At 36.8% G+C, this 16,764-nt stretch overlaps 1 pseudogene across 1 annotated transcript; it reads right to left on the bottom strand.

Moving 5' to 3' along the window:
- Positions 1-258: 258 nt before the first annotated feature.
- Positions 259-10,088, bottom strand: LOC146692371 (uncharacterized; annotated as a pseudogene). Its single transcript, XR_014915335.1, has 14 exons — positions 10,018-10,088; positions 9,451-9,782; positions 8,943-9,059; positions 8,766-8,846; positions 8,558-8,586; positions 8,343-8,411; positions 8,137-8,247; positions 5,683-5,754; positions 3,352-3,358; positions 2,781-3,116; positions 2,273-2,389; positions 1,952-2,047; positions 1,839-1,867; positions 259-1,215 (listed from the first exon to the last, which is right to left on the bottom strand). The product of XR_014915335.1 is annotated as an uncharacterized LOC146692371 (transcript).
- Positions 10,089-16,764: the final 6,676 nt, after the last annotated feature.

Below are 16,764 nucleotides of genomic sequence, written 5' to 3'. Positions count from 1 at the left end.
TTTGCTCTTTCTTGTTATCACTCAACCTGGACTGGTTCAAAGAAGTTCACTTTTAACTAGCTTATTAGCATTCGTGCATTCTGCAGGATGCAGATTACATGAAAATTACAACCAGGACTCAGCCATGAAGCTCCTCTTCCCAGCACACGTCTAAACATTTACAAAGGGTTTAAAACTGGAAAGCAGAGCTCATGTTAAATCTGCTTCTATCTTTCTGAATTCATGAAAAAGATAAAAAGAGTTCAGTACAAACAGAGCTGCTTAAGAGTAAAGGTTTAATACTGAAGATGAAAGAACAGCAGGTCAAACTGGAGAGAATAATTGAGACTAGCTTGTAGTCTATTATTATTCAGATGTGTGAAGTGTCAGAAAGAGAGAGCTTGCTAACAAATAAAATCAGTTACAAATGCTTTAAAAATAAAATAAAAATCATTCGTATTGTCATACAGCCAAAACAAAGTGTGACACTCAGTGGGCTGGCCTTGTTTTCTTGTTGCCTGTCTCTTTCAGATATCTGGTAGGTGGAGCTGACCCAATTATAGATGCAGCAAACCTGAGAAGGCCAGTCCCAGTGCATTATAAAGACACTTTGAATGAACCTCCGGCCTCCTTCGTCTGTGGCTCATTATGCTCCCCTGGTTATGTTTGGTTATGGCTGTTGTACCATTCAATCTGTGTTTGGATTTCTTTACTTATCTCATTAAAATATCTTACAGCCTTTGTGGCCTCCCACCTACTTGTCACATCCTTTGAGCCGGGTTGTGACAAAAGTTATCGATAACATAAAAGTTATAACATTGAATATAACGTTGGTGTCACAAATAAAGATAAAGTGTAACAATCAAATACATTAAAAAATAAATGTAAACACCAAAAAAGAAGCTGTTATTCTGATTATATTGGCCTCGCCTTTTCATGGCTGAAGCAGTTTCCTTTGTCATAACTCGACTTCTCAGTCAACCTTCTGAATGCAACGTTCTCAGTCTGATAGTCTTTTCTTTATGTAACAAACTAACTGGATAAACTGTTTGAGACACACAAAGGTTTTGGATTCTAAATATGAGATAAAATCAAAATGTAAATATTTTAAACATCAGTGGATTCATTTCTGTGATCAGTTGATGTTGAAGTTGTTGATCAGTGGAGTCTGACAGAAACAGAAGAGTCTCCAGTGTTTTCATAGTTCACTGTACCTTCATCTTCATCATTAGACACCTGTGGAAAACAGCGCATCATAGCGTAGATTATCTCTCATATTCATACATTATGATACTTTTTTTCTGATATTTTCCATTTTCTGTTAATATTTTTGTTACATTTTTGAGATTTCTAAAGATAATGCAGTAGGTTCAAGAATGGTACATGTTTATGTTTGGAAAATCAATCATTCCCCCTTTTTTATTATTGTGACCTGTTATATACCTCATTATGTCAGTAGATGGTGCTGTTTAAGCCCTTCAGCTCAGAAATAAATGTGAATATAGGTTTAATTATCTGAATTCATTTAAATTTTTGGGGGTTTGGTAAGAATGCTTTAAATAACTTTATTTACTGTTGTTAGTGAAATGTATTATTTTATTTTATTTTAGAGTAATTATGATTAATTTGATTTGTACTGTGTACATGAGTGAATGAGGGAATTGTAGCTCAGAAATAAAAGAGCTCAGGCTCAAGCAAGACACTAGCTTCGGTGTCCTCTCTGTTAATCCACAGTTTCTATATGAATGGCTTTGCAGTGCCCCTTAGTCTGTGTATCGTTTCCTGTTGGTCCAGATTTCCCCTGGGTCAGGCACAGTAACAGTAACAGAAATTAGAGTATATTGAGTGTTCAGACTCACAGTGTTTTCTTCAGTCTGTGTTTTGTTTCCTGAAATGACAAAAAAAAATGCATACACCAAACAGTAAAACTCAAAGCTTTTATGTATAAAGTTTCATCTGTGAATGTTCTCACCTTTAGTTTTTGTCCACATGTTGACTGTAACAGCAGATATTAAGAGTGCTGCTAAACCCACAGACACGATGATGCATCTCAGCAAATACAGACAATCTGAAAATAATACAAAAATGTTGGCGTCAAATTTTTGTTCAACTCAAAAGATTTCAAATGTGATAAAAACAGTCAGTTTTCTAACATGTAGTGATGATGTTTGAGTGGTTTTTTTAGACTGTGGAGTTTCTAAAGTATTTATTCTTATAAGTTAAACGTGATACTGAATTTTCCCACAAAGATTCAACTGTCAGTCTGACATTCAGAGACAAATTCAGTCACTACCTGCTGCTGGATCATTTGATGTCTCTTCTAACGGTGTTGATGTTGTGGATTTTCTTGTCGATGATGTTTTTGTGGTGAACTTAACTGTTGTTGATTTTGTTGTTGCCGACTCTTCACCTAAAGAAATACAATAACATAATTAAAGACACCAACAGTAAGAAAAGACTTGAAAGTAAGTGAACAACAACAGAGAGGAAACAGTGGTGAGATGTTTAACAGTCTAACAAGTCTCATTTTTGATGATGTCTCATGTCTGAGGATATGTTCTCTTTATCTTCATACAGACACTCAACTGTGAGTCTACAGTGTTCATACGTCAACACAGAGCTGTTCAAGATGCTTTATCATTGTTCTCATGTACACACACTGGTGAAGATGGAGATATTGTAAGAGAAAAGCAACAATAGAAAAATGAACTTCATCACTGTGATCATAATTATTGTGGTGTTTCAGTTTGTTGTTCTAACAGGACAGTTTGAGCTGAAAACATTAAGATGTAAATACTCACTGTTAATAACAGACAGATGAATGTTAAAGTCTGGACCTTCTTGTGGTCCTCCTTTTGTTTTGAACTGTCTGCAGTTGTAACGACCAACATCCTGATCTGTGACCTTCTTTATAACCAGAGAACAGTTTGCAGAAAGACTCAGTCTGTCTGATTCAGGTTTGACTTCTTTAATCTGCCCAAACTCAAAGAGTGATACTGTGGTGCTTGAATCACTGAAGATCCAGGTAGTACTGTTACAGTTATGCTGACCTTGTATCAGATTTTTACAAGGCAGAGTAACATCATGTCCACGTCCAGCTGTGACAGTTTGAACAGTTTGATTTTGCTCAGTTGTTCCTGTTGAGAAAAAGAGAGAGAAATGTGAAACATCAAATATGTTATGAATATGAGTGTTATGTTTATAATGTGAAGTTTATTTTAAATACAACACAAGTTTAAGATTCAACTTTAGTTTCCAAGAGTCAGATAAAGTCAAAAGGTTTATCATGACTGTCTCAGTTAAAGGAAGAATAAATAACACCTGTGATAATAATGCAGTTTATTAATTGAATGTGTTTCTATGCACACTTACCTTTAAACTGAAGCATCAGTATCAGTAATGAAGACATTTGAATCCATGTGAATGCAGCCATCGTGCTTCTCTGTCTCTCTCAGTCTCTGTTCTTGCTCTCAGAGATGAACACAGCATCAACTTCCTGCTCACTTGCTCATAGTGGCATCACTCTTTTTTTCTTCTCTTGCTGAATTAATCCAGTTCATAATGTTTAAGCATCTGTATCTCCCCTCTCTTAATGTTGATATCAAATGATTAACAGTTGAATATTCAATTACTTTTATATCTAATCTGTAATTATATACTTTTTTAATATTTTAGTAACTTTTACATTTAAGCTTTAATTATATTTAGTTTATTTATGTATTATAGTTACCAAGTTCAATTTGTAGCCTTCTAGCAGCAGCTAGATAAGAACACAGATGAGATGTGTTAGTGGTCAGAGACCTGCTGCTTCCTCATTGCACCTCTGAAGTCATTTATTTCTGAGAAGTGAAGGGGAAGTGCTTTGGTGAGAATGTGGGTACAACAGCAGCAGAGCTCTGGAGGTTTCATGATGACCAGATGAACCTCTGACAGATAAATGGTTAACACATCGATGAGCATTAGACTGAAGCGTCTTTAGGTTTCCCATCATTTTCAACAAATAGCAAATTATTTTATCTTGTTTTTTGATGTAATTTGAATAACAGGCACTAATTCTGCTGCAAAACAATCAATAATATTATTACATATATTTTCTGTTTATCTTTGGTTCAGTCTTATTATCATACAGCCAATACAAAGAGACATAATTAAAGATAACATTTAAAAAATTGTAATATGCAGTATAACATCAGTTACTGTCACTTTTACACACATTTAGTAGTAATCTCTCCACAATTAAACCATCACTGTGGGAAGATCAAAACTGTCATGGTTAATGTGTTTGTATTAATCCTACGGTAGTGAAGTGTTAATTTATTTACTTCAGCAAGTAAAATATTTCCATTGGTGTGTCATATGTGGGTCTGTACATTTAATATGTCAGCTGACAACAATGCTGTCATTTCCTGTTTCTTTTAAAAGAGTTTAAAAACCTTTTTAAATAGATTTAATGAGCAAATATGTACTAGACCTCATATCGCTGGACATAAATCTGTAGATGACACTTACTGCACTAAAGTTTCTCTCTGCGAAGTTTCTGCCCGACTGTGGTTGTTTCAGGTTTACTCAAAACATTTTGTTTATGGTTTCAAATTTACACCCTCTTTAATACTTTTAGAAGTTACTGGATAGTTGCATTTACCTCAAGAAAAAAGTAATTATGTTCAAATTTCCAGACCAAAATGAACACAAAAGACTGACTGACTGATTAAAAAGAATTTATTTCTACTGATGAAATGTCCAAAATACAAAGTCCACTGATCGAATAAACAGATTTCAAAACCAACTGGGAAATCACAGGCAGGAAAAGAAACATTAAGGCAAAGACTGAAAGAAAGACAACACTACTTATAAACGAGGGTATCATAATTACAGGAAGTGAACACAGGTGGTTGATGAAATGTAAGTGAAAATAATCAAAGACAATTTAATTAGTAAAACTAAACACAAAGACAATAAAACAGGAAGTGAGAACCATAACTAAATGTGGAAAAAGACACACGAATGAACTTCACATAAGAAAATTGGCACAAGAATTTATGACAGGAAACTCTAAGGGAACAAATTCAACAGTAAAACTGAGACTAAACTATAACAAGAACTAAAGTCCAAAATACTCAACATTATGTTTACAATAATGAATAAAGGCAGCAAACAAGACACATAATAAGCTACTGTAAACTATGTTATTCAGTAACACAGATCATATTTACAGTGCACATACAGGTATATCTATAATAGAAAGATTAGTAATCAAAGCGCTCTGTGAAGGGATCAAATTAAAGATGAATATTTAGCTCTAATAATGTGCTTAAGCTAAACAACAGTAATTTTCTTTTTAAAAACATGACAAGTGATGTGTATACCTTTATTCCAAATATATTTTTCAAAGGGAAGAAAAAGGAAGTTACTCAATCAAACAAACATTCATCAGCATCAAGGAAAAACAGCACACAACCTTTCATTAGCAACATACTGTTTCTTTGGTTTGTCCATGGTGGAATAGAGGTCGCTGGGATGAGCGGAAACTCCAGTGGGAAAGGAGGAAGCTTTCACAGTGATGTAAGTCACACTTCATCATCATCATCACCACCACATGACTATAAGTAAACAGTATGTGTTATTAAATACATATACCTGGCAGGAGCTTTAAAAACCACAAACTTACTGCTAACATCATGTCTGTAAATATTAAAATCTTACCTGGTCTTTGTTCTTGGTTTTCTTTGTGAAGCTAATGGAGACGTAGGAAACACCATCATCATCATCTTCAGCCTTCACAGTGAAGACAACATAATGACTGCTCAGTAATATGTGGATTTATAACAGGTGAGTTTCACATTTATTTAAGTAAATTCATTTTCAGCTCATCCTCATCACATCACGGTTCTTCCTCTTCTCTGTTGACCTAAACATAACACTTTGAACTGGTAGTAGGGTGTCATCTTACCATCTCCTGACTGGTTCCTGGACCAGACTCAGTGTCTGCAGGGTTTAAACTCAGTCATTGCAAAACGTTTGTGACCAAAATAGTCATCAGACTCATCTCACAGGAAAAAAACATCAGCTGCAAATGAAAAATAAAGATGTAATAATTATGATAATAATGCAGTTTATTAATTGAATGTTTTTTCTATGTACACTTACCTTTAAACTGAAGCATCAGTATCAGTAATGAAGACATTTGTATCCATGTAAATGCAGCCATCGTGCTTTCAGTGTAATCTCACAAATGAGACAGTCTCAGAGATGAATACAGCATCAACTTTCTGCTCACTTCCTCATAGCAACACATAACTTCTTTTCTCTCCTCATGGTGAATGAATTTAGTTCATTGCTTTTAAGCATCATTAACTCCTTCTCACTCTTAACATAGATATTAAATGAGTGATAAAAACACACCAACATGCTTTAAGTTGATATTTAATATATTTTGCAGATTGCCTTGTTGTTCTTTTAAAGGACTGTGCAACAGTGGAAACTGATCAATAATAGAATAGAGGAAGTTAAATGTGTGAAGACAATTAGTTGCAACTATTCTTGACGGTTTATTTTTGAAAACAGTGTCCGTGGTGATGCTTGTCCACATGTGAAAGAGATCAAAACTCTTTACACCATTGCAGATCATTTTGTTTTATTTGTTCATTTTTAATAAAATTTGAAATCATATAGTAGGAACACCCTGTGATAGACTGGTGAGCTGTCCATGGTGTACCCTGCCTCTCGCCCTACTTAGATTTTTCTGTTTATTTTTAGTTCATTCTTATTATAATACAGGCAACAGAAAGAGAAGCAGTTGCAGAAAATACTGAAGTTGTAATATGGAGCATAACATCAGTCTGTAATTATCTTTTGAACTGAGCTCAAAGCTCAAGTACAAAGGAGGAGAGATAAAAATTAAATATATAAATGACAAAATTAACCCTCCGGTTGTGTTCACCCAACCCCCTTACTTTAATGTTCCCAGCCAAAATTGACCGGACAGTTTTAATAGCTCTTAAATTAACATAAGAAACATTGTTCACCACCAAATTCAGTTCAGTGGGTAGGTCAGTGGGTTGTTCAGTAAGTCGTAAAAGTGGGTCTTTCATTTTGTCATTCAGTGGCCCATTCAGGAGGTCAGAGGCCAAAGGGACGGGTGGGGGTGGATTCCCATTCATTTGCTACACCACAGATGTAACAAAGTTGATTAAAACACTCAAAATTCAAGAGGTGCTCATCACTTTTATATGTTCAAGTGCAAAGTGTGGAGGATGTCATAAGGACTTGAGGCAATCGGATGTAAAACACAATTTATGAGTTTTTAAATCTGTAAATGGTCAGATTTGACCCGAACACGACAGGAAGGTTAAAACAACGAGTCATTTTGAGTGTGTGTTGCATTTAACTGTAAAATTAAAAATCAGAAACTACAGCTTTTATAATCATTTCATTTCGCAGCATTCAATTTTTAGAACCAAGCCCGATTTTTTTTTCCTGATTTTTGGGACCGGATAAACGGATGTGACCAGTCAGACGACTGCATTTGAAAACAAGTGCGGTCAAAGCTCAAAATGCAAATATACTGATTATGCAGAGTAATGGAAATAGTAAAATTTCTGTTTTACCTCAGACACACAGTTACAGGCTGCTCTGACTCAGGCCGCACAAAAAAGATTTCTATGCCTTCTCAGATGAAGCCCCAGCTCTGCTAACAAGCACTCAAACTGCCTCACTGACATCCTGGAATGTGTGAACATGATGCAGCTTCGAGTCGTGGATCAAACCACGAAATTCTCCCTGCTGCTGCCTGCGTGTGAGAACTGGATGAACTCAGACTCTCCATTTCTTCCTTTTGTTGAAACATGCAAACTAGCTCATCATCACTTCATTTTTTTCACATTGCTTTTTTTAAGATGACTTTTTCACAACAACCTATCGTGCTCGGTGTGTAATGTAATACTGTCATAGATAATCATGAGAATATGTTTAAGGTATATAAAATTTTAAAAATTCAGGGATGGGAACATTTATATCTACTAATGTGCTTAAGAAAACAACAGGTAAGTTATTTATTTAAAAATATCTCACATGACTTAATTCAGCAGCTAAATAAACTACCTTCTCTGTACTGACTTGAGTTAAACTTTCAAAAAAGTGCTTGCTGCATGGTGGTTATTTGTTGATGGTGGAATAGACGTCGCTGGAATCAGTGGAAACTCCAGCAGGTGGAGAGAACGCTTTCACAGTGCTGTAGGTTATAGTGTCACCATCATCATCGACACAGGGCTGTAAGAAAACATCACAAAATTTTCTTAAAGACAAGACCTTTGAAAAGTCTGAACTTACTACTGACATAATTTCTATAAATATCGAAATCTTACCCGGTCTTTATTCTTGGTTTTCTTTGTGAAGCTGATGGTGGCGTAGGAAACTTCATCATCGGCTTCAGCCTGCACAGTGAAGACAGCTGAAGTTATTGGCATTGGTTTTTCCCTTTATCCTTTTCACTTTATGAACTGAAGTCAACACTAAAGGTGTAAAATGATTCTGGTATGGAGCAAAAAAGGCATTTGACTATTTGAAGATTTGAACTCACAGTGTTGTCGCTCTGTTGTGTTTTGTTTCCTGAAGAAGAGAAAATAATTCATTAACTTCCCCATTAAAAAATCTCAGTTTTTTTTCTGTTTTTACTAATCACAAGCTACAGAAATGTAAAACAAAACTGCATTCAACCATATAATTATTTAATATTTAACTTTCCTTATTTCCATTTATGATCAACTTTAATCTGCGAGTCCTCTCACCTTTACTTTTCTTCCATATGATGATGACCACAACTAACAGTGCTGCTAAACCCACAGGAACGATGATAAACCATGACTGAACTGAAAACATTATTAATATGTGTTAAAGGTGATACTGAATTTTCCCACAAAGATTCAACTGTCAGTCTGACATTCAGAGACAAATTCAGTCACTACCTGCTGGTGGATCATTTGATGTCTCGTCTAACGGTGTTGATGTTGTGGATTTTGTTGTCGGTGATGTTTTTGTGGTGAACTTCACTGTTGTTGATTTTGTCGTTTTCACATTTTCACCTAAAGAAATACAATAACATAATTAAAGACACTGACAGTAAGAAAAGACTTGAAAGTAAGTGAACAACAACAGAGAGGAAACAGTGGTGAGATGTTTAACAGTCTAACAAGTCTCATTTTTGATGCTGTCTCATGTCTGAGGATATGTTCTCTTTATCTTCATACAGACACTCAACTGTGAGTCTACAGTGTTCATATGTCAACACAGAGCTGTTCAAGATGCTTTATCATTGTTCTCATGTACACACACTGGTGAAGATGGAGATATTGTAAGAGAAAAGCAACAATAGAAAAATGAACTTCATCACTGTGATCATAATTATTGTGGTGTTTCAGTTTGTTGTTCTAACAGGACAGTTTGAGCTGAAAACATTAAGATGTAAATACTCACTGTTAATAACAGACAGATCAATGATAAAGTCTGGACCTTCTTGTGATCCTCCTTTTGTTTTGAACTGTCTGCAGGTGTAACGACCAACATCCTGATCTGTGACCTTCTTTATAACCAGAGAACAGTTTGCAGAAAGACTCAGTCTGTCTGATTCAGGTTTGGCTTCTTTAATCTGCCCAAGCTCAAAGAGTGATACTGTGGTGTTTTAGTTGAGTTACTGAAGATCCAGGTAGTACTGATACAGTTATGCTGACCTTGTATCACATTTTTACAAGGCAGAGTAACATCATGTCCACGTCCAGCAGTGACAGTTTGATTTTGCTCAGTTGTTCCTGTTGAGAAAAAGAGAGAGAAATGTGAAACATCAACTATGTTATGAATATGAGTGTTATGTTTATAATGTGAAGTTTATTTTAAATACAACACAAGTTTAAAATTCAACTTTCATTTCCAAGAGTCAGCTAAAGTCAAAAAGTTAATCATGACTGTCTCAGTTAAAGGAAGAATAAATAACACTTGTGATAATAATGCAGTTTATTAATCGAATGTGTTTCTATGTACACTTACCTTTAAACTGAAGCATCAGAATCAGTAATGAAGACATTTGAATCCATGTGAATGCAGCCATCGTGCTTCTCTGTCTCTCTCAGTCTCTGTTCTTGCTCTCAGAGATGAACACAGCGTCAACTTCCTGCTCACTTCCTCATAGTGGCATCAGTCTGTTTGTCTCCCCTGTGTCCAGAGGAATTAATTTATTTAATTCTGCTCGATAACCTCCCTCTCTCTCTTATTGTAGATATTAAATGACTTTTAAACATTCTTACTTTTAGATTTCATGTGATTTAAATGAAAACTTGTCAACCTTTTGAAGGACTGAAGGACAGAAGTTGAAGATATCTTGATCAAAAATAGGAGAGAGCAAGTTAAAGGTGTGAAGGCTGTTAGTAGAGATAAGTGTTTGCAGTACTTTAGCTCTTCTGTGCATATGGTTTATTATTAGAAAACAGTGTCCATGATGATGTTTGTAGACACCTGGAAAGAGGTCAAAATTCAAAAAACTCTTTCTGCAACAGAAACTCTGTTGCTGTCAACAATAAAACATGGTGTTACTGCTACAGTGATCATTAGCATTAGCAGCTAGAACAAAGGTGAAATGCCCTGATACAATGTGACTCGTTGTTTCTTCTTAGAAGTGAGAATGTGGTTACAACAGCAGCAGAGCTCTGGACGTTTAATGATGACCAGATGAGCTTCTGACAGATAAATGGTTAACACATCAATGAGTCTGAGACTGAACCGCCTTTCGGTTTCCTACCACTTAAATACAAAGCAGGTCCTCATATCTTCTTCTTTGTTGTATAATTTGCAATCATATAGGAACAATCAAGGGAGATGTATTCATAATCATTCATTATCTTATTCTTAAATGTTAGTTCAGTACAAACAGATCTGTTTAAACCAGCAGAGTAAAGGTTTAATACTGAAGATGAAAGAACAGGAAGTCAAACTGGAGACAATAATAACCACGAGTTTGTGGTCTGAGGTTCATGGATCATGTGTGAGAGGTATCAGAGACAGAACTCTAAAAATCTAATGATACTGATCACAATTTGTTTTCTGTTTACTTATCATTTATTCTTACTTTCATACAGCCAATACTGTAGTCCCGCTGGAACATATGCTGCCTTACACCATCAAGAAAAGCAAGGAGAAGCATAGTGTTATAGGGTCCTAGAATGGCATGGCGGTGGATTAGCCCTTGTTGGCTGATGCCTGCGCACATAGTGACATTTTCTCCATGCTGACCAGGGACATTTACAACAGCCCGATGGGCAGCTATGTTCCTCCATCTCCACCTCCTCCCTGGTGTCCTAGACCACCTCTTCCTCCTCGACCTCTTCCTTTACATGTCTTTGGATCCATTGTTTCAAACCTGAATCAGCTGACTTTGGCCCTTTTATCTATCTATTAAAGTTTCTGATTGGTGTGTGATAAATTTTAACTTCTAGTGTTTCCACTTGGTTAATTGTGCTAGTTGAGCCAAAGCTGTGCTGATGTGAGTTTGATGTGACATTATTGACTGCTAGTAATTTCTAAGTGACCACATCATGTAAGCACTGACAAATGTAGGGATTTGTGTCTAGAGTTTTGCAGTAACAGTTCACCACATCTGACTCATGTGTTAAAGCAGGTGCATAGTGTTTATACTTCAGGGAAATGGGTGTGCTTTTTGGAAAGTGGCATTATGGTTTTGAAATTTGGGTTCACAAAATTGGTTATAGTGTTTTAGCAATCGAGAAAAACTGTAAATGCACTGGCTAATGATGATGACTAGAGACCTGTGAGTACACAGCTGAACTTAATCTAACTAATAATACGTAGGAAGTGGAACAGAACATAATGCACACAAACTGATGGATAACATGATAAAACAGCAAATGCGAACATGTGGAAAAGAATCAGAGAACAAAAAACAAACTGAAAACACTGGATCAACGACCGAGGAACACCGACAACAGTAACCAATGTTATTAACCAAATTACAGCTTTAATGTTTTCTATAACTAGAGTATTTTAACCCCGCTGCCTGGCTAGCACCAATATAGCCTGTAATGTGGATGAGATTCTCTGGCCTGACCCAGAACACACACAAGATGCTGAGGTGGAATAATGTTCTTGGTGTGTGTTGTACTGTATACTACATGGATAAAAATGTGCCACTGTATATACATTGGTTGCGTCTTATGTGTTCATCATGTGAAAAGGTTTTTGAGGGGAAGAACCACACAGCTGTAACGACCAACATCCTGATCTGTGACCTTCTTTATAACCAGAGAACAGCCTGCAGAAAGACTCAGTCTGTCTGATTTAGGTTTGGCTTCTTTAGTCTGTCCAAGTTGAAGGGTTGATACTGAGCTGTTTGATTCACTAAAGATCAGGTTACAGTTATGCTGACCTTCTATCACGTTATAAAGAAATATATGAATATGAGTGTTATGTTTATTATGTGAAGTGTATTATAAATACAACACAAGTTTAATTTTCACCTTGAGTTTCCAAGAGTCAGCTAAAGTCAAAAAGTTAATCATGACTGTCTCAGTCTCTGTTCTTGCTCTCACGTCCACAAATGAGTCTCCGAGATGAACACAGCATCAACTTCCTGCTCACTTCCTCATAGGTTCATAGTGTTTAAGCAGCCATATCTCCCTCTCTCTCTTAATGTAGATATTAAATGACTAAAAACTTTTTAAAACATTTACATTTAATATCTTCTGTAATTAATTTATTTTGCAGACTTTCCTGTCTATTTTAAAGGACTGCAGAACAGTGTAAAATGTTTGATCAACAACAGAAAAGAGAAGTTAAATGTGTGAAGACTGTTAGATGAGGTAAGTGTTGACTTTAATGCAGCTCTTCTGTACATTTGGTTCATTATTAGAAAACAGTGTCCATGGTGATGTTTGTCTGCACACACGAAAAGAGGTCAAGATTTAAACTTATTACACATCAGAATTTGAGTTGTGATGTTCGCAATGATGACACTGCAGCAGTGACCACTGTTAGCAGCTAGATGAGATGTGTTAGTGGTCTGAGACCTGATTGTTCCTCTTTACACCTCTGAAGTCGTTTTTTTCTGATAAGTGAAGAGGAAGTGTTTAGCATTCACTGAAAAAGTTCAAACTGTACTTACCAAGAAGCTGGAAAGCCAGTCAGCTCGGCACAATAAGAAAGTTAGCCTGTTAGCATCAGAGCCCTTGAACTGCATCTACAACTTGAGCATTTTGGTTCACACTAATCTTTAAAACTAAGCGTGCACAGTCAGACATGTTATCGTTACTCGTATTCTTTTCTTTTTATGTTTTTAAAGTGTCTGAAGGCTGAAATTGAGTGTTTTTGCTGTCAAAGATGTTTTTTGAATATCACTAACAGGAAGTTTGATATCATCATAGATACAGTGATATACTCCGCTCCTTTTTTGTATTGTTAAAAATGTAATGGACCAGATTTAAACAAAAAAAAGTTTAATGACAATATACCGTGCAGTGTGTCACTTAATATAAAGGTAAATGTCACTAGATTACAATAACAATGAAGTCTTCTTCATTTCCAGGCCATTCCTGCAGCATAACAATACAACTGACTGATAAATATACAGTCAGTTATATGTTTTAAAGATTTCTTCAGTAACTACGGAGTTACATGATGTATTAACTGAGGCGAAGTAGTTCACTCAAAGTTTTTTTTGAAGACATCAAAGAAAAGATGAATTTTTAGATATATTAATGTGCTTAAGCTAGCAACACTTATGGTAAATGGCCTGTATTTGTATAGCGCTTTACTTAGTCCCTAAGGACCCCAAAGCACTTTACACATCCAGTCATCCACCCATTCACACACACATTCACACACTGGTGATGGCAAGCTACATTGTAGCCACAGCCACCCTGGGGCGCACTGACAGAGGCGAGGCTGCCGGACACTGGCGCCACCGGGCCCTCTGACCACCACCAGTAGGCAACGGGTGAAGTGTCTTGCCCAAGGACACAACGACCGAGACTGTCCGAGCCGGGGCTCGAACCGGCAACCTTCCGATTAGGCGACCTCCCAACTCTTGAGCCACGATCGCCCCTTATGATATACTTATTAGCTGTTCAAGCATTCTGCAGGATGCAGATTACATGAAAATTACAACCAGGACTCAGCCTTGAAATTCCGCCTCCCAGCACACACCAAAACAGTGACAATGGGTTGAAAATGAACAGCAGAGCTCACGTAACATCTGCTTCTATCTTTTTAAATTCAGCAAAAAGAGAGCAAAGTGATCAGTACTAACAGATCTGCTCAAACTAGTTTAAGGTTTAATACTGAAGATGAAAGAACAGGAAGTCAAACTGGAGAGAATAATCTAGACTAGTTTGTAGTCTATTATGGTTCAGGTGTGTGGGGAGTCAACTGGGAGTCTACAGTGTTCATATGTCAACACAGAGCTGTTCAGATGGTTCAGATGAGTGAAGATGGAGATATTGTAAGAGAAAAGCAACAATAGAAAAATGAACTTCATCACTGTGATCATAATTATTGTGGTGTTTCAGTTTGTTGTTCTAACAGGACAGTTTGAGCTGAAAACATTAAGATGTAAATACTCACTGTTAATAACAGACAGATCAATCACAAAGTCTGGACCTTCTACTGGTCCTGTTGCTGTTTTGAACTGTCTGCAGGTGTAACGACCAACATCCTGATCTGTGACCTTCTTTATAACCAGAGAACAGTTTGCAGAAAGACTCAGTCTGTCTGATTCAGGTTTGACTTCTTTAATCTGCCCAAACTCAAAGAGTGATACTGAACTGCGTGAATCACTGAAGATCCAGGTAGTACTGATACAGTTATGCTGACCTTGTATCACATTTTTACAAGGCAGAGTAACATCATGTCCACGTCCAGCTGTGACAGTTTGAACAGTTTGATGTTGCTCAGTTGTTCCTGTTGAGAAAAAGAGAGAGAGAAATGTGAAACATCAAATATGTTATGAATATGAGTGTTATGTTTATAATGTGAAGTTTATTTTACATACAACACAAGTTTAAAATGCAACTTTAGTTTCCAAGAGTCAGATAAAGTCAAAGAGTTATTCATGACTGTCTCAGTTAAAGGGAGAATAAAGAAGTAACACTTGTCTCCCCTGTGTCCAGCTGAATTAATTTATTTAATGCGGCTTGATAACCTCCCTCTCTCTCTCTTATATTATTTTTACTTCTAGATTTCATGTGAATTGCAGACTCACTTGTTCTCTTCTCACTTGTAGTTTTTAAGGACTGTACAGAAGTTGAAGATATCTTGATCAAAAACAGGAGAGAGGAAGTTAAAGGTGTGAAGACTGTTAGTAGAGATAAGTGTTTGCAGTACTTTAGCTCTTCTGTGCATATGGTTTATTATTAGAAAACAGTGTTCATGATGATGTTTGTAGACACACATGTAAAGAGGTCAAAATTCAAAAAACTCTTTCTACACAAGAAAACCTTGATGTCAACAATAAAACATGGCGATACTACTGCAGTGACCATTAGCATTAGCAGCTAGAACCCAGGTGAAATGCATTAGTGCCCTGATACAATGTGGCTCTTCGTTTCTTCTTAGAAGTGAAGGGGAAGTGAGAATGCAGCAGAGCTCTAGACGTTTAATGAGGACCAGATGAGCCTCTGACAGATAAATACGTAACACATCAATGAGTCTGAGATTGAACTGCCTTTGGTTTCACCTGGTCACTGAAGACCACACAGCTGTTCAAGAAGGCTCAGCAGCGGAGGAAATTCGGTATGTTGGCCAAAATCCTCAGCAGGTTCTTGGTTGACAGCAGGCTCTTGAAGAGCACAGTGACCAGCTGCATCACTGCATGGTACGGCAGCACTACTGCTATGGACCGCAAACGCCTGCAGAGAGTGATAACAACTGTGGAGAAGATCATCATGACTCCATTGCCCTCTCTGCAGAGCATCTACCATCGCAGAGTACAGAGGAGAGTTGCCTCCATCCTCTAAGACCCCACACACCCCCAACACGGACTGTTCACACTTCTGCCCTCGGAGCGGAGGTTCAGAAGTGTGAAATCCAGAACATCCAGACTCAACAACTCCTTCTTCAACAGTGATGTTCTGAAGGCAACATCACTGTTGCCTTCAGAACAATGATGATAATTTTTTTTGCACATCAGGTCATCCTACATATTAAGCCAGCATATAAAGCTGTAGCTCTTTTGCACACATCTCTGTTTCAAATCTCCATATTTTGTCTCCCTTTCTGTCTTTGTTTATTTATTTGTACTATTTGTATTTATGTTCTATTTCTATTGTACACATTAATCAGCATCTGTGGGTGGACAGCAAAGAAAGAATTTCATTGCACAGAGAAATGCCTTTTTCTCTTGTGACACATGACAATAAACACTTTGAATATTGAATTAATGGTTAAGTGTCTGTTACTGTTTGAGGGGTCGGTCTGTTTGGCACAAATGACAGTAAGCAAAGTAAAAGTAATATATTCCCTAGCATACCCCTCTGCCTATTTTAATCACACTGGGAGAACTAAAATTAACTTCATAAGGAAGATGACTACTGGATAAAACGTTTTGATTCACAAGATCGAACCATGAGTTAAATATATGATGGATGTTGTATAACATGTCCGTTTCATTGAAAGACCATCAAGATAAACATCCAGTGTAATGGGACCTTCTGAGCACCAGGGCGGTGTCCCGACTTCCTCGCCATACGCCTCTGGGCTTCAATGACCTCCACCTCCTAAGGCAGCGTGGAA

The sequence above is a fragment of the Copadichromis virginalis genome, linkage group LG15 (genome assembly GCF_057382275.1).
Source record: "Copadichromis virginalis isolate Kocher_CV1m ecotype Utaka linkage group LG15, C_Virginalis_male_GT1.1, whole genome shotgun sequence".
Lineage (NCBI taxonomy): Eukaryota > Metazoa > Chordata > Actinopteri > Cichliformes > Cichlidae > Copadichromis > Copadichromis virginalis.
The sequence above is the reverse complement of the archived record's forward strand: the minus strand, read 5'-3'. Positions and strand labels throughout refer to the sequence as shown.